This window comes from Glossina fuscipes, unplaced genomic scaffold (genome assembly GCF_014805625.2).
Source record: "Glossina fuscipes isolate IAEA_lab_2018 unplaced genomic scaffold, Yale_Gfus_2 28, whole genome shotgun sequence".
NCBI lineage: Eukaryota > Metazoa > Arthropoda > Insecta > Diptera > Glossinidae > Glossina > Glossina fuscipes.
The window spans coordinates 5,606,701-5,629,708 of NW_023998423.1; the positions used below are offsets into that span (position 1 = coordinate 5,606,701).

Genomic DNA, 23,008 nt, shown 5'->3' on the forward strand with positions numbered 1-23,008 from the left:
TGTGCTAGAATATATTGCACTACTATGCATTTTGTGCTACATTACAGAATAGTGCATTTTGTACTAGAATATATTGCACTACAGTATAGTGTATTTTGTACTATACAGTACTTTACCATAGTACAGTATAGGGTATATTTACGTTGTATTAGTAGGGTATAGTTTACGTTGTATTAGTATAATAAGACAAACTTAGGCATGATTGATTGAAAATATATTTAAATGTTATCTTCAAAGTCATCCGAAAATGGAGTCCATTTTTCCATATAAAAAGGAGTGGCCTATAGTTCGAAAAATATGGTATTATTATAATAAAAAAGAAATATCAAGTTTTCCAAGTATGGGTCCGGCATAACCGAGGAGATAAGTATCCTGCCTATCAAGTTGGTGCTCGCGGGATGAAATCACTGCGCGATAGATTTTTGGTTGTAGTTACAATATGTGTTCTATACTGTAGAGAAAAGCCTACACCAAAAATTTAAAACAGAAATTCATCCGATTTTCTTTTCAAGAAAACCTATACTAAAAATTTCTAACAAAAATTCATCCGATTTTCGTTTCAAGAAAACCTATACCAAAAATTTCTAAGAAAAACTCATCCGATTTTCTTTTCAAGGAAACCTATAGCCGCAGCCACAAGCCAATCGCAATTAAAATTCGATCTATTCGGTCTATTCGGCATTGAGAATCGATTTCGGGTATGCTTGAATTGATAATTGCGTTTCTTATGTAGCAAGCTCTGTGGTAGCCTGGTTGACTTTCGCCAACGGCTATGGTTATATTTATTTCTTATTCGCTTCGTAGTTAATTATCGCCTATGAATTTATTCAATGTGACGCCTTTAAAAAGCACAATTGTAGATCCGTTGATTTCCATTTTTCTTCCCAACAATAACGGAGATTATTCTTTCTAATTAAGTCTGGTTTATGAATTTTTTGATAAATGAAAAAAAAAAAACAATAAACGATAACAATGATAAGAATTGAACGGTTTTTTTTCGTAAGGATTATATTATGTAAATGAATAAAAGATGTTGAACTCGTTTTCTTTTTCTAACTGTTACTTTTAAATTAAATTTTATTTAATTATAATTCTCGTTTTCTTTTCCTTACTTAATGCTATCGCATTCAACAAAAAAAAAAAAAAAAAAAAAAATGAAAAAATCTATCCAATGTACAATAAACCTTGACTTGTGGCATAAGCATAATAAAGTACAACAACAATCTGAAACTATAACAATAAGGAGAGTATAATAATATATAAAAGTAAAATTCTTTAGAAAGGAAACACAACCACGATAATTATGTTCATCTGGCAGCGAATCCTGGATACCCATCAGTTCAAGCAAAAATATGAAGAATTATTGATAGGCACGACTTTCGCTAGCATTAAAACTGACAAGATAGCATCTTAGCATTGAAAGTAAGGCGTGATAGGGTGGAAGCACATTGGTTTAAAGCATTTCTCTATGCGCACTGATTTAATATATGGCAAAATATTTGCTCTTAACTTTTATGAACTGATGCTGGAGGTTGTCTGTTTTTGAAGCCATCTTATATAGATGTCCTTTCCTTTTGTGGAAGAAAGTGGCCTATCTAGTAATCCCACTTTTCCAAAACCTTTCGATTACATTCAAAAACTCACACTGAATTCTTACGCCATTTCAAGATTCGCACAAAGTCACAAGTTGCGAAGCTTGGCGCAGTGTCCGAAAAATGCCCCTAAGCAAACTGCGATCGAAGCGGATATATGCCAACTTTGCTCAAGAGTATGTTTATGTTCTCTGTGTGGTAGGTCAAAATTATATTTCAAAATGCTCCAAGTGGAATAGCAAATCTAATATGCACGCTTCAAAAAAATATAATACAAACAACAATCGCGTATTGCATTCCTAGCTAACAAAACACCTGCTTGTAAACAACTACAACTATACTACTTGAGAAAATTTTGTTTTTGCTTGCGAATATGAAAATAACCGTTTATACGTCTTCCGTTTCTCATTGTTAGTTTTGTACGTTGTTCCTTCTTTTTTCTTTTCTTTTTCTTTCGTTACAATTTTTACAGTACAACACTAGTAGTGATATTTTCTTTTGCTGTTATTGCATTTTTTTTTTTGTTTTTTTTTTTTTTTTTTTTTTTTTTCCCAGAAAAATTTGAAGTTTCTCGAAAAACAAAGCAACAAAAGCAAGGTAGAAAATTTCTCAAACTATGGCGAAAAGTTTTCTTTCCAACGGTGTGGTACACAAAAGCAACAACAACGATAACAAGTAAACAGACAATGAAGCCTTCCTTATACGCATTTGAGCGATTCTTTGATATTTAGGGCAAATGTATTTCAATTTTGTGCTTAGTAATGCTTCTAAGCTTAGTGATGGGCGTGTGATTTTGTACAAAATCTCTAACAATAACAGGCATCAAATTTTTAATTGACATCTTTTATTGAAGAAAATACACTTTCATCCATTACGGCTCGTATTGTTGTTATTGTTACTATAACCTATTTAGGCCAAGGAAATATATTCTATGACTAAAAAGTGGGGTAAGCAAGACTATCGGCTCATCTTTAAAGATTAGAAATATTAATGGAAATGCCATAGGCATAACCTGCTAGTTTTGTGGAAAATTTTAAGGCAAAAGCAAATTGAAATTGAAGGTTAAAAATTTGTATATACGGCTTACGGTTCGCCGAATTACGGTCGATCGAATTTGGTCTTCGCAATGATGCGCTCATAAAGTTATAAAGTGAAAAATATAATAACTTGAAAGTATTTATGTTAACGTCTTACAAGAGCGTCAAAGTCAAGAGTTGGTCCAGCATAATTGAGACGTTAGTTGACGCCCACAATATTAACTGAACTCTATGCTACTTGAACATTTTTAGTAATAACAGACGTGTCACTGGATGGCCTCAAAACAATTAATGATAAACCCCGGGGATTTTATACCTTTTTCTCATTTCTTAGTAATTCGCCCACTTTTTGTCAGCCCCACTCTAAGCAAACTGTACTTCTCTTAATGTGCGTTGGCAACTCTTTCCCTGATATCAATCGATTGCAGAGCCGCTTGTTGTCAAGCCCTCGATCATCATGTTACGAAAGTAATGAGATGATCACTATGCTGCCTTACTCTTGTGGTTATAAAATTTTTCTTTGAAAATTTTTTTTTTGCATAAAAAGAGTTGTAAACAACGGCATAGTTTATGCAGAATAGGAAACTTCTTCTTAAAGGATTTTTTAACTAAGAAGAAGAAGAAGAAGAAGAAGAACTTGAAGAAGTGAGAAATTCTTAGCGGTAAACGGTAACGCATATGATGATGGTAAAAACATAATCCAGTAAAATATTTCTTAAATATGTGAAAATAAAACGAATAAAACGAATAAAAATCTTAATAACAAGGAAATTTTTCAATTACTCAATTTTCATTGCTGCGAATTCGTTTATGCAAAAGTTTAAAAAAAAAAAAAAAAAACAAATTCATTTCTTACAATTGTTTTTTAAATTGTCTGTGTGTGCGTTTGCACTGCGTGTGTATAAACTTTACAACACTTTTAAGCGATTTCTGCGTTATCGTTTCGTTGTTTTATTTTTACGCCACTTATAGGCTTTTCCCAGGATTAATACGTATTTTTCGGGTTTTATGTCTGCCTGTCACACCGCAGGTCTAGTTAGTAAAAAAAAAATAATTGTTTTTTTGCAAAAATGTTCTTCTACGAATAAAATTCTCGCGTACATGATATTAGAAATTGCAGAAAATTTTTAAGTTGAAAATAAATTTGCTTGAAACTGTAAACTGTAAACCGAACAGCTTAGCGGCACTGCGATTAACGCAACAACAATGTTCTAAGCATTTTCTGTTCACGCGAAAGAAGCATTTCTTGCGAAACATTGATGCAATGTTTATTTATCAAAATATTTTTAATCATTTTCCACAATTTTTTGTTATCTGTTCGGCGAGATGTCGATACCGTTCCGAAAGAATGATATTAGTTTGGCAGCGATGCCATCATCAACCCATTTCCGCAGTTCTTGAAATTTACGCAGTCGCTTGCCACCCATGTCAAGCAGCATTGACCTGACTAAGTGGTATTCAGATGGCGCTATGTCTGGTTAGTACGCTGCAGGCGGCAGAACTTTCCATTCGAAGTGCGACAGTGTAAAGCCGAGCTATCGATGTCGTTGAAGAGAATTAGTCTCTTTTCCATCAATACATCGATCAATTTGTTTAATTGTTATTAGTAGGCATCTCTCGTAACACTCTCATTCGATTTTAGCAGCTCGTGATACACTGCACATGGATCATGTAAGCAGACGACTATCGCCGCAATGATCGCCTTGTTTTTTTTGAGAGACAATTGCTTATCGTTTCGAGACTAATCAACTGCGATTGTCGTCAGCTTTTCAATTCTTCCTCTCAAATTTTCCATTACAATGCATTAATAAGTGGGCGAGGTGGAAAAAAAGGCAGAAAGAGTTAATTATTGTACATTTGTTTTTCAAAGATTTTCCCTAAAAATTAATGTTAACTGTTCGGTTACAACATATTGTTAGCGATTAATTCATAAAAATGATGAATTCATCATTATATTAAATTTCCTCTTGCAATGATTTTTGCCAAATCTTTTGTTCTTTTATGCTCGTATATAAACAAATAAAAACAAAATCTACTACATAAAAAGTTTTCTCTTAATCAAAACAGTTCAGTATTTATTTAACTTTTATGAAAATTTTCGTTGCAGTTAGAACTTTAAAAATGATGTACATTTTTAAGATTGTTGTGTACATAAATTTCATGCCAGCAATTCGCTAACTTTTTCACCCTACCGGCTCAATTGGTGTACCTCTTCGTAAACACCAATACCATCATCCGCATAGGCCGCCCACTGCTATGCTGCAGTATTCGAATTACCTCCTTTCACTTTCTAGAGGACGCAGCTTCTTTGGGCGGTAACGGTCCTTTCTCTCTAGTTAGATATTCGAAATAGTAATGGCTATAATGCTAACACACCTCACCTTGCCAGGTGGTATTTATTGGTATTTTTTTTTAAAGGGCTTCGCCGAATTCCAATAAGATGTCATCAGCCCACTATCGCAGGCGAGCAGTCAGACGTTGCCAGAGTGCCTTCACACATCCGAATCATGGTAAGATTTGGGAAGTTGGTTTCCAACTCTTGTAATATATCCGATATAACGGTTGATAACGTGCTTTGTGCAACACTTACAGTATGGTCGCTCCAGGCCGTCCATTTGTAAATTGTTAAAGCGAACAATTCTAGAGTCATGGCCAAGCGCAATACCGACGGCACTTGCGTACGTGTCATATCATAATTCAATAAATATTAGAAGCAATTTACTTGCTCGTCCTGATGTAGCGCTAGGGTTTCGAAAGCATCCAGGAAAAGTCTTTCTTGTTCTTCTAACGGTGACCCTTTCTTCTGCGTGGCAGTTGTCATTGTTCTCCTCGTCAATGAACGAGCATGAAAGAAAGTTACAACACCGAGTGCTGGTAATGTACACATTGGTTGACATTGCTTAATTTGAGTCGATAATTAAAAAAAAAAATTCCAGTTACTTTTAACAAATTATTTTTTCTCTTTGCTTATAAACGTAAATACGGGCACGCTTCAAGTTTTTAGGGGTTCTGAACCACTTTTTAACAGCTGTTTGCACTTTTTTTTTATAGCTGTTTGCAGATTTGTTCTCAGCAATCACCTAATTTGACATAACTCCGCGAAGGTATTTGGCGATAACCACCAGCAAATTTGCTAACGTGATTAGATTTTATTGGTGATTGTCACCACTTCGTTGTCGCCGGCTTACAAGTTTATCCCTCCGCGCAATAGAAACAATCGCGAAATAATACACAAAAAACATATGCGGCGGAATGAAAAAAATAAATGATAGAAATATGAAAAAAAAAAAAAATGCAGACAAATGAAACTAACAGATATTTATGTGAGCAAAGTAAAATGCTTTACAGACTCATGAGCAATCATAGATAGGACAATGCCTATTGAAAAATTATCAAGACTGTTCCCCGTGATATCTATGAGTGATGCAGCTGAGCATTTAATGGTTGAATGCAGAAGAGTTAACATCTTTAGACAATCTTTCGCTTTCTTTGAATGTAATAACTTACAATAACTTATATGACATTTTTCATGCTAGCAATTACACACATCTCAAACAGCTGACAGTCTTCATTAAAGCTGCTGACTTTTCTTTTTAAACACTTTTTCTCATACTACTCCGGCTTCTTGCGGCAATTAATTCAATAGCGACACTCAATCCCTCTACCAATGGTACAGTTCATCAGAAAAACTCCTTCATCTCACGTTACTGATGTATGAGCATGACAGGCTCTATGGGCTTTATCCATTTCTCTCGTGAAAAAAAAATAAAAAAAACAAGCAGGATATCCTTTGGAGCGTTTTTACTAAAGCATATATTTGGCGAACGTGTCAAGTTGGGGATGCCAATTATGCATAAATTTTATATCGTTTTTGTCGAATACTTTATCTTTTTATCTTTTAATGTAAAGTGGGAAAATACAGTACTGCTTCTGTATGTGCATACGATCCATACACTTGCCTACGAAAACAAGCCTCCGAGTTCTTTGCAAACTATGTACAAATAGAAGAAAATTCCTCATCGTATTACAATTTTCCTTCAATTTCAGATAAAGAATTCGAGACACGCGATGCAGACTAAGCTTTTGTAACTTGGCTTCACTCCGACTGGCATGATTGTCTTTGCACCTGAAGCAAATCTCGGCATTACTTACACGGCTACATGGATTGAAGAATTCGGCATAGAATTGAAGTAAGTGCAAATTTTATATAGGGTTGCGATAGAGAGCCACGTCATTTGTATTGTCGTTTGTAGTGAATTTGTTTTGATCATATTTGAAGGTTAATATCGTCTCGTGGAGACTTTGTTCATCTCTTCTTTTTTAACTATGAAATCTTTACTAATATTTATCCCTTTACACAAAGTTCTAAAGTGTTTAAAAAAAACGATTTCATATTCTTTGAAAACGTAATTGAGGCCAGGCAGCCTCTAAAAAAGAGCGCTTAGTGGGACTTATTGTAGTAGTATAAGTCAGTAAAGCAGATTTTATACCAGATGATACCGTGCGGAAGGAAGCATTCGCAATCTATACGTACGAACATTGGGCTCGACCAGCTTCAGCCAACGGTACAGCACCGCTGTAAATGAAAACGTTGCATTTACCAAGAAAAAGCAAAAATTTTCTAGTGATAGGAGCCAGCATTCAGTGAGCTTCATGGGATTTCTTTTCATTGCTTTCGTACTCGCCAAGTCGGTGCATATACAAGGGCGAGGGCCGTCTACGTAACTATTTTGTATGCTATTTTTACATAGCTTAAAAAGTTTTTAAAGTTAGCCTTAAGCATGCAAGTCAAGGTCCAATTAATTAAGTGTTCAAGGTGTTTGAGTAAATTTATTAAATGCTTAAAAGTCGGATGAACGACGGACTGCAAGGTAATAGTAGCTATAACAGTTTATGAAAGGTTCTGGTGTTCTGGAGGTCTGAAGAGATTTCCCTGACGAGAACTTAAATCCTTCTAATATGATTCAGTGTGATTCATAAGGACTTGGAACAATTTCAATCTCAACCAAGAATGATACAATTAACTTGAGTAACTTATTTGCACAGCACTGTGCTTTGGCAATATAATAAGCATAACATTCGTATGAGCAACAAAAAATGTCGATAATTTGCTCAAAAAAAAAAAAAAAAATATTTTTTTTTGATATCGAAAATTTTGCAATTGTGTTTAGAATATAATTTTCTATGAAAGCATAATTTTCCGGCGTAACACTGATGACGATAATCATTTCTATAATTGTACTTGTACTGATGTGCCTACTAAACCAATTAAAAAATGATGATTATTATATTGGTTGTTGTTGCTTGTCTCTATCATTGGTATCTTTATGACTGCCAGACTACAAGTTTTGTCCGAAGTTTGCTATGTTATGCTTTTTGCATTTGATGATACGATTATTATTATTTTTATATTTATATTTATGTGAATGTATATATATATATATATATAATTAATATTATTATTTTTATAACCAACACTAGAGGATGGAGTTAAATTCATTTTATCAAAACGTTTGCGTCAATTTTACGGATCCATTTAAGGTGCGTTTGTCCGCCGGCCTGTGTCATGTCTGCTTCATAAGCATTCTCTTGGTTGCAAAAAAAGGAAGATATCGGCTTCAAGTTTTGCAAATACTTACAAGCAGGTCCCTAATGAAATTAGGTCAAGCCGGTCAAACGATACGACTATACACATGTCCTCTTGCGTTCTATGTTTTTTGCTCATTCCCCGCAAGCTATAACGGATAGACGATAAAACTTTTCACGTATGTTCCACAAATATCAGCCAACCCTGTCCTATATTATAAACTATGATAGATTAATTCATACGTTTTTCTTTTTTAGTCTCTTTTAGCATAAGCATTGTCGTTCACAGCCAAATATGAGTTTTTTTTTTTTTTTTATTTCTTTCCATTATGCTTACAATGGAATTTATTTAATACCAAGCTGTTATCAACTTTATGTGGAATAAATTGTAACATAAAAACATTTAAAGATAAAATTTTTCAACATTTTTTGGCAGGATTATTTAGCGATTGTATTTTATGTACCGTTAAATAACTTTCGTTTTTCTAATGTTCTGATTAACTGAAAAAAAAAGAGACAACATTTACTTTAGCCATTGACGTAGAGTTTTTTGTAAAGTTCCCCTCTCAGGTTTGTTGTATGAAGAGAGGATTTTTTTTATTTTTTTTTTTTTATTAAGAACAATGACAATTTTCTCATACTACTATTAACAGTGAATACTGCTCTTTACCGTTTGTCTATATTGTACAATTTAAAATGTTAAAGTCGCACTAATCGGAATGTCAAGCATTGCTCGAGAGAGCTTTTCATTCAGTGTTTCTATGGAAAAGATTATTTTTTAGCAGGATTTTTACAAGAGATAGACAGGAAGCGCGGGAGGCGAATAAAAGCCTACCTACTCCATACTTATCATAGGAAATTTAAATGTCAAAAAATTAGCTTGTATTTCGTTAAACACTGAAAGTCAAGCATTGCCGCTGATGATTATCTACAAAGATTTAGAAAAAATGGTTCTTTCGCATTTAAAGTTTGGACGTTAACTTGGGAAGTCAAGATGCTGTTCCTTTTGGATGCTCTTTGAAAATTGTTAAAAATGAAAAACTATTCTTGATTAGTATTAAATTTTGAATCGATTCAAGCATGTCCGTCTGTCCGTTCATATAAACTTTGCTGTAAACATTGTACTGGCCACAAAAATGAAGCTATCGACCTTATGTATCGATGAAACATTGGAAGTTCTTGCCTTTCGGGGTTAAATCTATCGAAGGACACGCCTACAGTAACGTGACATGAGAACACCTTTGTTTTTCAAAAGTAATAAGAAAATGGTTTTTTACTCATTACTCATAAACTCTAGCGGATAAATGCTCAAAATTCGAAGTACGTTCTATGAGCGATGCGGTGGTACCTGCAAAAAATGGGAAAAATTTAGACCATCTACCCAATATTATAGTGCCCATATTTAATTTTTTTTCAAAACCTCTCTAACGCAAGTCCGTGTGTTCGTTTGTTGGTCCATCCATCTGTCCGTCTGCCAAAGTATGTAGTACCTGGAGCAAAAATGACACCCGCACGTCTGTACAACCAAAAGTGAGAACAACTTCGCTTACCGTGTCTTTTGGTCTTTGCTCATGAACTTCAACAGATATCCGATATATTATTCTACAAGAATATCAAAAATCAACCACGTCTATCCAGTATTATGAAATATGGAAATTTATATTTTTTCTTTTTTTCAGTAATTTATAGAAGATTTCACAGACGATTCGGTCGCGACCGAACCTAATTTTTTTAGGTGTTTATTTTTGCTTTTGGGCTGGGACACGGCGGTGATTACTTATCTTTCAAATGATTGCCGTCTTTGAGGGTAGTGACTGGCAATGATTCGTTAAGGTAAGAACTCGCTATCGCAAAGGTTGTTGTCATTCATTCCAGATTAATGATTGGATAAAAAATAGTAGCATTACCACTTACGTGAATAAATGCTGTCGGGTTATCGCGGGACTGCAATTATTAAACAGCTTTTATGCTGTTTGGGAAGCTACTCGTTTCAGGTTAACATTCCTTCTACTATCACTGTCGCCAAGGACTGTAGTCGTTTAAAATATGATGACGGACGGATGGTCCTCTTGAAATCGGAATATAAATTTTTTTCAAAATTATTATTCCTTCTGTCATTATTGTTGTATAAAGTATGATCTACAGCACCACGACTCGAAGCCGGGTAGTCTACTTATATTGTGTTGTTGTTTCATTTTTCAGTTATTATGGGTACAAGTGATCATATGTCCACTTGATTAAATATAAATTTCAGTTAAGAAAATATAAGCGAAATGTGTATTTGTCATCTTAAGTTTTATCAACTTTTATCAGGTTTAAGAATAAATCGATAAGAATTTTGATGCATAATAACAGCCGTAAAATCCTATACAGGCGTACAGCGCACATCGCACATCATATGAAATGAAAAAATTAATATACCTCCAGCCGTGGAATGGCAGTCAGTAAGTAAGAATATCATTAACACATGTTATCCGCTAAGAAACAAATTCTCTTAACTTTGCCTATTGCAAAGTCTACTTTGTTAAGCCTACTTAGGAATGAATGTTTTCGTGTTAAGGAATTCGAATGTTCGTGCGCCTTTAAAAGGGATTGGGATCACCTGCAATATTTTAAAAGTTGTCTAACACGTATAAAGTTTTATGCAAATTTCCATAAAATGGGACAAAATGTAACGGGTCATTATTTTAACTTAATCTTCATTAAATTTCTACCTATGGCATAGAGAAGAGAAACTTTATCTTCTGCCAATGTTTGTCAAGTTCTTGGACGAGCTAATGCTTAGTTAGTTTACGTAAAAGATGTTTTTAAACTAAAAAGATTTTATAGATAGTTTTGCATTTCTAACGTAAAAATACAAAAAATTTATTTAAAAAAAAAAAAAAAAAAAAAAAAAAAAAGAAGTGGAAAAAGAATGCAAAGAAAATAGAATAAAAGAAGAAAGAAAAACTACATTAAGTGTGCATCCCTATGTGTTATTTTATAGTCGCCCCAGGCAGATGGAAAGTTATTTTGATAGCATAGAGTTCTTTTATATTTTTCTGCCTCTTCTTTTTTTTTTTTTTTTTTTTCGAACCACGTAATAGTTGCCTCTACCAGTTAGTCTATCGAAAGGAGTGCATTTTGTATTCGAATCTTTTTCTTTCTCTCTATTATGATTCGATTAATAGTGAAGGAAAGATAAGATAAAAAAGATTTGTATTTATGTATGTCAAGAAACATTGAATTATTACACTTTCCTCATTTGACATGCATAGAAAACTTGAGCACAACAATGAGAAGCGTACCCAAGATTCGTTTTAAAGCGATTGCGCTTTGACTATTTGTCTAGTCATTTGGTTCGTAGTTTTGCTTAAGAGTTCGTTTTAAATGCAGAAAATTTTCTATTTTATGCCCAACACGAAAGATATATTTGTTTTTTTCTAATGATTGTGACGCACTAGAGGTCCTATAAATTCACATACATGTTCTCAATCTGTTTGAGCAATGGAATCGATTAGTTAAAGTGCAAGATTACTATAAGGAAGCGAAAGTTTTACTTTGTTTTTAGATTGGCCTGAACGCAGTGATGTGAAGGAGTATGCAGCGGCACTCCAAACGTTTCGGTTTTCAAGCAGATTGCAACAAGGAATCCGGATCGTATTACTTACGAAAACCTTGATCGCTTGCACCATATAGAGCTTGTTTTGCTTATTAAAGAGAATCTAAAAATTGGAAATCTACCTCCTGCAACGTCTTAAAGCAACATTGACTTATGGCATTGATACTGCCCCTTTGCCACCTTCGGGTCCTATTGGACCCTTGCTTACAGAAACATAATTATGCTTAAATTGCCCTTTTCCTCTCTCGTCGGAACAAATTTACGAACCGATCCTCTTTTAAATTTCGGGCTTTCCCCAAATGTTATTTCCCTTCGGTTCATTTACACTATGCTAAAAACTTAAGGGAATTTTTCTTTTTTCTGAGTTTCTGTCGCGTCCTAAATAATTCCTTAAGTACTCAAGAACGAAATCTCAAAGAAAATCTCTTTGGGTGAAAAATGCGACTTTTTGAGCAAAAGTTAATACTAACAACTATCTAGAGCTACTACTACTTACAAGTTTAATTGCATCTATGTCTGCGGTATTTTTTTTTCAAGCTTTGCATCTCATTTATCAACCGATTGAGTGGGAACTTCATAGGTGGCTTTATGGAACCAATCTCTAGAGAGCATTTTTTGATCGGTTAACTTTAATTGCTTTCTGCAGTTTTAGGAGATGATTTTTAAGAGATTTCTTCGAAGAGTTAATTTTTTGAAACCGCATTTTTTAAAAACTCCCGTTGAAGTTTTGCTAAAAGGTGTCACTTCTGGCCTACCTCCTAAAAAGTGACTTTTTTTGTTTCCTGGTAGTTATTGATTAAAATGTAGTTTTATCTGTTGCTATTATTTTTCCTACGGCTATCGAAGTGATTTGCGTCGGGTTCTGCAGACGAGTGGAGTTATGGCACCTAAGGCCATGATGTTGATTACCATAAAGAACGATTTTATTATTATTAATTTCGCCAGAGAAATAAATTCTAAGACTAAACTCTTAAAAGCACTAGCATCTAAGGCTATCGGCTTTTTTATTTTTATTAAAAACTCTACCGCACTTGAGATTCGAACCCACGACCACTGAGTTGCTAGTCGAGTCTCTTGCTTACTCGGCCACCCAGGCGGATAGAACGATTTTAAAACGGAATAATTGTGGAGCGTCCACATGGATGGCATGCAGTCTAAGAAGTGTTATGAGTTACTCCTATCCATCCGAACTATGGCCAGGAGTCATGCATTTGAGCAGAAAAATGGAAGCAATATGCCAAAAATTGTGATATCATGGTTTTTCTTTAGCAACAATGAACTGAACTATGCTGCTCTTCCCGCTGTGATTATCTAATATTATTTTCACAGTCCGTCCGAACTTCGACTTCGATTCATAGGATGATATCCAATAAATAATATATGCTCGTATTATTGAATAGTTAGCCACAAACGATTTGTTGTCATTTTATCATCGACTTCATGTATTATCAGATGGAGGCAAAAGTGTGCAGCCATTATTGAACATTACTTTGAATAAGATATCTAATATAATTTACTTGTAATAAACTTCCTTTTGGAAAAAAACCCGTATTTCATCTTTGCACAGACAATAATAATAAGAGTGCGCGCATATGTTATAACACTAGTCAAACACATGTTATGTCAAGAAAGAGTTACGCTATAAGTAGCTTACGCAGACATTCATGTAAGTCTTGCGTTGCTATGGCATACAGATATATATATATATATACTCATGATATTGAAAGGAACAAAAACAATCAAACGATAGGTAACAAGAGGTTCGCTCTAAGCTGATTATAAATTCTCTTTCCTTACGTTGCCTCTTATTCTTTTTTATCTATGTATTTAATTTTTCTACCTTAAGTTTGCTTTAAGTTTATAGCAATCTATTCAAGTTTGGAAAATTGCAGAAGAGAAAGTTTGCATAAATTAGTTCAATTAAATAAGACGAGGCGAAGTAAGAACGTAAGGCAAAAAAAAAATTTGGGGATATATATATATAATTCGAAACCAGATTGAAAGAATTTAATTTTATTAAGATATTTGATATGAAAAATGTTAATAAAAAATTCATTAGAATTATGTCACGAAATTTATGGATCGAATTAAGGAAATAGTTTACTAGTGTTGATTGCAAGATTCGATGAATTTCTATTAAAAAATTTGCAATAAAAATTTTCAATTTCAATATTATATATATATATACATAATATATACAATTCATAAAATGCAAAAAAAAAAAAAGAAAGAAAGGTTGTACTTATGAAATGTTGAAGAGATTCCTATACAGATTTTTCACATTTAATCTATTTGCGAACGCATACATAAGCGAGTGCACAGAAATGTCGAAATACCATTCGTACCAATTTGAGCAATAAATTGCATTTGAAGAAATTACATTTAATTTGACGATGTCAGCAAATTTAAATCACGACATACATATGTCGGTACTTCTCCTTCTCTCCTCCTTTCCTGTCGTAATAACCACCCGCTTCATGGTAAATCTGACGAAGAAGAAGCGAATATATCTCGCAAAAGGATTCGCGACATGAAATCAATTTGATTTCAATAAAAAATAAAAAAAAAAAAAGACAAGCAAGAACATTATATTCGGTCATGACCGAATCGTTTATACCCATCACCGTGATCCTAAAAAAAAAAAAACAAATGGAAAAACTAAAGCTAAAGCTAAAGCTAAATTTTCATACTCTGCACTAATGGGTGGGCTTGGTTCACAGTTTCTAGTTTTAGAATAAAAGTGAAAATTTATATGGTGTGTGTGTGTGTGTGTGTTTAAATAAGAAAAAATACCGAAAGTCAAGATGTTTCCAGTTTTTATTACAAAGACATGTGGGCGTTGTAGGCGCGTTCTTTGAAAAGTTTACTCATTTTCCAATTGTTTTGCATGCAATGTTTACCGCAGACATTAGACAGTTGAGCAGAGGGTCTTATGGACAGCTGAATGCACGGACAGGCTTAAGTGCATTTCGAATTTGAAAGTGGCCAAGAATATTCAAATTTTATGGGACTTTTGAATCTTGCTTCTGTGCGTTATGAAAGTAGAATGAAAAAAAAAACGAGACGACACTACAAAGCTAAGTAGGAGTGATTTTTATCATATTTGTACAGTCACTACAGGATCGCTCAATAGAATATATGCTCAAGTGCTACCATAATCTATGATTAATGTTAATAAGAAAACAATTTTTTATTGATTTTGCAAAACAGAGGTAGTACGTAATTCTGTAGGCGTGTCCCTCGGCCGATTTTGCCAATTTTCAATATCTAAGTGCGTGCAGGACTTTCCAATGTTTCCAATGGCAAATTTAAAGTCGATAGCTTCATTCGGCACTGAGAATATCTGCAACAGACTTTACGGACAGACGGACAGACGAACATGCTTAAATCGATTCAAAATTTGATGATGGTCAAGAACAAATGCACTTTATGCGATCTCTCCTACTGCGCGTTGCGAACGTTTTGATAACAAGAATAGACCTCTTGCCTGGGTATGAGAGCAGCAAAATAAACTAAAGCAAAGTTGTTGCTGGCCTAAGCGGGATGAAAGAAAAAAGAGAGAAAACATGGAAGGAACAAGTATTCGCTTTAAAACGAATTTTCAATAATAACCATATCCAGAGAATCCATAAAAGGTGCGAAGCTTTCTCTCAAACGTGATTTGTTTGACAGGTACAGAGTTTGACAGGCCAGAGTAATCTTCCTATTAACTGCTAATAATATAAAGTTTGAAAAGTATGCTCACTTTTGAATTTGAACCTTTTTATCCAATTAGTTTAAAATTTTCGATTAAAAATTACTTCACATATGACAATACGGAACAGACGTTAGCCATGCTTGTGGTATATCTGGCTGCTCAACTACTTCACTGATTCGGTAAAATTCTAAAAAATTATATTGCACTTTGAATAAATAAGAATGTATGTAAGCGAGGAGAGCAAGAGTAAAATTAAACATAAAAGAAACGAAAACTGAAAGCAAACTTCAGTAAAAAGACTACATGGAATCCACCTATAGAATATGAAATGCTGTACTTGGCACAGCTAGTGGTTGTCAGAGTTTCGATTTAAATCGATTATTATCATATATGTAAAAATGTGTTTATGAGCAAAGTAAGAACGCAGTGCCAGATTGTGCCCGGTAGATATGTTTAAATCTAAACATACGTTAGCGCATATTGCACAGCGTAGTAGGAAAGCTGTCAAGAGTCTGCTTTAATATCCTTTAAGGTTTACATAGTTAGAGTGAAAATTTGGCCGATCTTTATGTCTTCGGCCAGTGAAAAGAAAAGTGTACATTTCGCTTAAAAATACTTCATGTAAGACAAACAGAAAATGGTAGAGTTGCCGGTGATTTTATTGTGGAGGGTTCGATGAAGCTTCTTTAGATTGTCAACTTTCTTATCTTAAGGAACCTTTTATTTTTTACATTTTTGATTTTGTAGACTAAGCTTCGTATTAAATACTAAGCTCGAAGGCGAGGAATCTCGACTAGCAAGTCAATGGTCGTGGGTTCGAATCTCAAGTGCGGTAGAGTTTTTAATAAAAGCCGATAGTCTTAGATGTTAGTGCTTTTAAGAGTTTAGTCTTAGAATTTATTTCTCTGGCGAAATTAATAATAATAATAATAATAATAATAATATTTTTTACAATAAACGCAATATCTCCGGGATAACTTTCACCACACCATTGGTCTTGCAGCCTTTTTTTAAGTTCAGTAGGGCCTCATTTAAAGGTTTCCCTTCAAAACGTAGGAAAAGTGACGGGTTCAAAGTGATTTATTCAAACGAAGGACGGCTTCTTCGATTCAGATGTAAAATATGTTCGTTACTCCACAAGTACAGATATAGGCGGAGGATATTGTTTTGTTTTTGGAAAGATGCTCATTGCGCTATCAAGTATCGACCCCACTAACCTTCGAATAAGTCATGCTGGAATCGGTTTCGCTTTACCTTGGAATAGAGGAATATGAATAAATGTGTGTATTATATTTTAACTACAGAGATATTTTAACTTAAGGTTAAGGTTAGCCGGCTTTATTGAAAAGTCTAGCGAACTTTGAGCGAGATTTGAACCCACGACTATTCAATCGTTAGTCGTGACCCTTTGCCTCTTCGGTCACTTAGGCGGGTACTAAGTTATTACTGATATACACATTAAAGGATTAAATGTTGAGCAACGATGATTTTCAAAGTGTTGAACCGATATTTATACAGCTGCACATATGTGCGTATGTTTCTTTGTGCACCCATGCAGAGCCTTAAAACTAACACACCTTACTGAAATGATTAATTTCTATATATAGATGTAGGTCACGTACGCATGGCAAATAGTAAAATGAAATAAATTGCATTAGTTTCCTGTGCAAATAGTTTTGCGCAAAAAAATTTATGAAATATACAGTGACACGAAATGTTAATGTATAAAGAAATTTATGCCAATCTTTCACTTGCATTACTTAAACGTGCATATGTCTGCAAATCGTCGTAAAGAAAACATTAATATCTTACGCAGAATTTTATCATGATTTTATTACATTTGCAAAGAGTGAGATAAATTTATTAAGGATACGTTTGTCGTAGTCACCAGAGAGGCAAATCTTTCTCTATATGATTCCATTGGCTCTTGTTAAGTGCTAACACAAGTCTCATCGAGTGTAACAGTGTGCAATATTTTAGGAATCCTTCACTTGATGATTTTTATTTAAATACGAAGACTTTTGATATCGAAGTGCTCGACTCGATCTTTTTTTTTTGTATCTGTTTGGCTTGTTTTACCGACGACCTCTGCCTACCGCTACTAAAGTGGATTAATTTTATTTATTTCTTTTGTAAAGTTGCCATTGCTCTAAAAGCTAAGATAGGGAATTGAAACTTTGTACGATTTCACAAGCGATTATTAAAATAGGGTTAAGGAGCAATAACCGATCGGAGCTATAGTCTATTCTGACGGATGTCTAACTAATAGGTGATCTTATAATAAACAGAGAACAACTGCGTATCTCTTTCTAAGGTTGTTCCGGCTTCTGACCGTGCGAGTGTGTTTGTCGACGAATCACATTTACTTTGTAACTCTGTCTTCGCAATCAATTGAGGAATTTACGCGCGAAATTTGAAATTTCAAAAGTGAGTTAAGTGATTAAGCTGAATGCTTTGGTAGAAAGAAATAAGTATTTAAAGCGTCGGTAGCTCCAATACATTATATATAGATGCATTTGCATACATATGTAACAAATGGAGTTTAATTCAAGTGACATACCTTGGAGCGTAGAGTTGTCTTTATAAACATTACAGTTTTCACGGTTTACGGAGTCATATGCAATCCATAATATATCCTATGCGGGTAGTGACAAACTGAAGAAAGTATTTTTTGAAAAAATTATTAATGAAATCACACATCTACTCTATTAATATTTGTTATTTGTTGTTGTTGCGTGTTGCGACTTTGAAAATTATATACAAATATCGCGCGACTTACGACGAAATACTTTTTCTTCAGAGAGTCCTGTGAATCGAAGTAGAGGGTAATGGGCTTTGATATGCATGACCGCTTATAGCGTAAGATGCTCGTAATTCGGGGATTTTAAGACAAATGTAGGATATTTTGAAAAATACAAAAACAACACAAGAAATAAAATGCCAAATGACAAATAAGTAAACGCCGAGATGCCTATACTTAAGTAAAAAATTTATGTCGCTTAGAAATTTTAATTTTAAGCATTATTATGGCCATGAATTTCGTGGATAATCAATACAAGCAAAATCTTGTCATGGATATATTCCTGAGCAGTGTTAACAGCGTAAACGCATGTACTGACTTTCTATCTCTCTCTCTCTCTCTCTTTCTCTCTCTCTCTCTCTCTCTCTCTATTAACTTGGCATTTATGGACAGAGTTTATAGTGTTTGTTTCAAGTGTCGTAAAAATCTTCTTCCTTTTCGTCTTCTTTCGCTGGGATTTCGTGTAGGCAGAGTGTTGTAAAAATCTCATGCTATTATAAGTCAATTTATTGCCGCAGCAACCGCTTTCGCCGAAGGGTTGATGTGTAAGACTTTTTTATTATTACATTATTTAAATTTTTTTACTAAATCACTTGTTTTTAAAAAAAAAGGGAAAATTAAACTGAAATTTTGTTATATTAATTATCTATTAACAACAAACATTTTGTTATAAACACTTCACGTTATTTTAATGGTTTTAATCAAGAAATTTCTTTATAATCTTTCTGTAAGTCATTAACAAGATTCCAATTCCAGAAGAGGATGTTAGGGGATGGCTAGGAATACGATATAGAAGTGGGACATTCAAGTGAAAACTTTTCATTTATGAAAGTTTTTTGTTAATTAGGACCCGTACTATTTAATTTATACGTTAATGATCTCCCCTCGACAGTTGAATCCAGCCAGAGCTTAATGTACACAGACGATGTTAAACTGTTTTCTTGCTTCTTCTTGGAATCGCTATCGTGTCAGCTGAAAATTGATTTGAATAGTTTGCCTATATGGTGCTCGTTAGACTTTATGAAATTAAATCCAAAAGGAACGCAAGAAGCTTTCTTTCTCAAGGAGATAGTTATTCAAAATTGAGTCTTTAATGGATTCACATAAGTTGGAAGACGTTGGTCCATCCATCGATATAGGAAGATTACGTCTTAATATTGAGCTCTCTTTAACTAAAGCTAGGTCCGCGCTATGTTTCATTCAGAGGTAGTCCAAAGAGCTGAAGGATACTTACATTAGGAAAAGGCTGTACTTGTGCTCAGTTAGACCAATACTTGCGTATGCCTCTGTTGCGTGGTCTCCTTCCTATAAGTGTTGTGTAGATTCAATACAATCCGTTCAAAAGCAATTCTTGCTGTTGATCCTTGAGAATTTGGAAAGAGACCCGCTTGAAGTGATTTGTTTCTGTTATCCTTATGGTCGCTTGAGAAACGTAGTTTTATTCTTGATGTTTCCATCTTAATTAAGTTAACAAATGGCATTATCGATTCGCCCACATTACTTTAATGTCCTTAACCGCTACTCTAGGCACTTAAGCAGAGTTCGTTAAGCAGAGTCAATTTAAATGCAATCATCTGCTGTTTAACCCGTTGAGAGATGTTTGCAAAAAGCTAAATAATCTCTATCGCCTAATCTCACTATCGCACTCTTTAAAGTCAATCAAAACATCTATGCTTAATATGTACGTTTTGCCTATGTCGTGCTGAAGCTAACTTGCCATCTTAACATCTAACTATGATACGAAAATTAACTGTTGTTGTTTACCGCTGTCGACTCCTAAGCTTTTGTATGTTTGCAATGGTTTAGAGGTTCACTTGCCACTTGGATCTATATCGGTTGTGAGTGCGCCTCTGTGCTAACTATGTACATGCTTTTTTTCTTTCTTTTTCTTTCCTATTTATTCATACATGAATTATTATATAATTGTTTATGTGTTATTTCTTTTCCTTTTCTTTACATCTCCTCATATACTAGTTTTTAATAATAATTATTACAAGCTTTACTTCTAAGAGTCAATTGAATTCCATCGTTAATTCATTTTAGTTGAGTATCATGTGTAAGTAAATCCATAAATAAATAAATGCATGCAAATTAAAATAGTGTTAATATGAAGCCATGAGGATGAATTTTAAAGATCCTGTTGAGCTATCTACCACCAATCAAATGCCTGCTTGCATATCTCCCTATCTAATAAAATTCCATTTGTGGTTTTTAATTTACATTGAAAATATGCTGCAGTGGACCTGGCTGTTTTTTCCAGATACTATAGGATGAGCCATAGGATATACGTCGAAATTCTTATCATTAGCTTTTACTATTAGCTGGAGTTTTTAAGTGACGAGTACCTGTGTGCAAGAACTTGCAACGATTCGACGTCGGTGTCTTCAGGTGACTCTTTACCGTAGACTTGACAGATGAAGATGCTTGGATCGACTCAGATCTTATTACTGATAGAGTTTATGAAACTTCCTCTGAGACTTGGATGTTGCAAGTTCTTGACCAAATAAATAAATCCTCTCCCTGCGATGGTAGGCAATTCTTTTCGAAAGACTCCATACATGTTCAACAATTTGTAAGACGTACACTCAGTTAAAATGTCTGCGATGGATGCCAAACTAAGTCGCTTGTAATTGCTTCCTTGTTACGTGAACAGTTTCGTTTGTCTCTCGATTACCTTTTGTAACATGATTGTGCTTTTGTTTTCACTGAGCAGCTACTATTGCTTGCTTTCATTGCATCTTTTAGCCGAATACCCTAACGCATGCGATTTGTGCATTTCATAATCCTGCTTATCGTCGTATCGCGTATATTTACTTCACGTTCTTTTAACTTTTGCGATTGTGTTACGTTTCTTACTCCGCTCTTTCTTTTTCTCTACATTTTAACGTTCTTTGGAATATGCTGTCACTTTTAACTACTTTGTTAGTTTCTTCAATTACGTTCACATAAACAAATGTTCTTTTTTATTACGCTATTGTTCACCGCAAATACACTCGTACCTCAATTTCCGTCATACTTTTCTTTTTGCAGCATTGTTGAGCGGAGAAAGGAAATTTCTCTGTCCATTCAACTATGATTAACTATGATTAACGAATTATTAATTATTCATTAATAAAGCTCATGGAGCATTGAAGTAAAGTCTATCGAAGATGATAAGAAATTTTGTGTTAGTGACTTGGGTATTGGATATTTTATCTGCAGCCAAGGAAGGAAAGAAGAAGAGGAGCAATTTTCCAAACAAGACTGACAATTATATACCTACCTGTATGAAGCTTTTTCTTTCAATCCTTTCACCGTTTTGTTAAATACACCCATCCGCCTTTAGCTAGTATCCACTGATCTCCTCCTAGGAAATATAATTAAAATATCCCTTCCTGTGATCTATATTTTGGACAGAGAAGATGTTGATGCAATGTAATTCGATCCCCAAAAGCCGCTACAGAGGCTTACAAAAATCAACGCGTCAACAGCTTGACTTTTGCTTAGATTCAAAAGATGATATCAGGACTTTGAACTGAAGGAACGCAATGTTCAATCCTTTTACGGGTTTTGGACTTGACTTCATGGCATTCCGAAAAGTAAATACGATTTTTGTTACTTGCTTAAATTGCCGTCATTTTGGGATTTATTTGTTTGGATTATATTTTGTGTAAAAAGTATGCGAATTTCTTTAAAAAAGCAACAACAATTTATTCATATCTTATATGACAATGCTAGGATTTGATCAAATTCTATATATTCTTCGCACAATGTTTGCGACATGAAACAACTGAGAAAAAATGAAGCGGATCCCTAACCAATGTGGTGCTTCACCATTTGCTTAGCCTAGCGTTAGTTATGTTTTGTCTACAAACTCATCTTATAAACTTGTGCTCAATCTTTGAAACTTGTATTCGTTTTCTGAAACGATGCTCTACGATTCCTAAGACTATTTTCGAGTATTCAACTTTTATTGATATTTACTTCGTTTTTTTTTCTTTTTGTTTTAATTGTAGAGAAGCAGAGTAAAGGCGAAGCAGCGTTCGACCTGAAACGATTGGAGACCATCTGAAACGGAGAAAAGGTACTGTCACACGATGTACGGACAATTCTAGGACAAGTGCGTGGTAATGTTAAGAAATCCGGACGAAATCTATTAAAAGAGTCGCTTGGTGGGGTCTCTTGCATCTCTGTGGAGCAATTTCTTTGAAGATAGCAGCTTAAGAGTTTCGATGACTTTGAGCGCAACCCTTCTGCAGACCTGGTCCAATATTTTCAGCCACCCCGACGCATGAACTATTATTTAAGCCACAAAACTTTGACAAATATTCCCTTCAGCTAGATTCTCTATTGCGGAAGTCAGGGATGAAAGTGTAATCAGCAAAGTGTAATCCAGCCTTAGGACTTAACACTGATGACAAAGTGAGCATAAGTCTTGCATTGCGTTTGCAAAAACGATGTGCTGGCGATATCTTCTGTGCCCATCTTTGAGAGGAAAAATTCCCAAAATGCTTTGATTTGCAAAGAGCGTTGTTGCTGTGGGAGCAATAAAACATCTCGGAAGGTTAATGAATTCGTTTCAGTTTGCATTAATCTCACGCATCCCTTATTCAATTTTCCACAGTTGTGATGAATGTGCGGAATTTTATTTACGGCTTCTTGCTCGATTCAACTCATTGTTTTAACCGGTTTTTTGTTTACGTTTCGTTCGTCGTG

At 34.4% G+C, this 23,008-nt stretch overlaps 1 long non-coding RNA gene across 1 annotated transcript in view; it reads left to right on the top strand.

The window, feature by feature from the left end:
- LOC119636145 overlaps positions 1-22,678 on the top strand; it is a 48,164-nt gene extending 25,486 nt beyond the window's left edge. Inside the window, exons 2-3 of the long non-coding RNA XR_005247127.1 lie at positions 6,677-6,819; positions 22,309-22,678. This is a non-coding gene — a long non-coding RNA (uncharacterized LOC119636145). The remainder of the gene's footprint in view (positions 1-6,676; positions 6,820-22,308) is intronic.
- Positions 22,679-23,008: the final 330 nt, after the last annotated feature.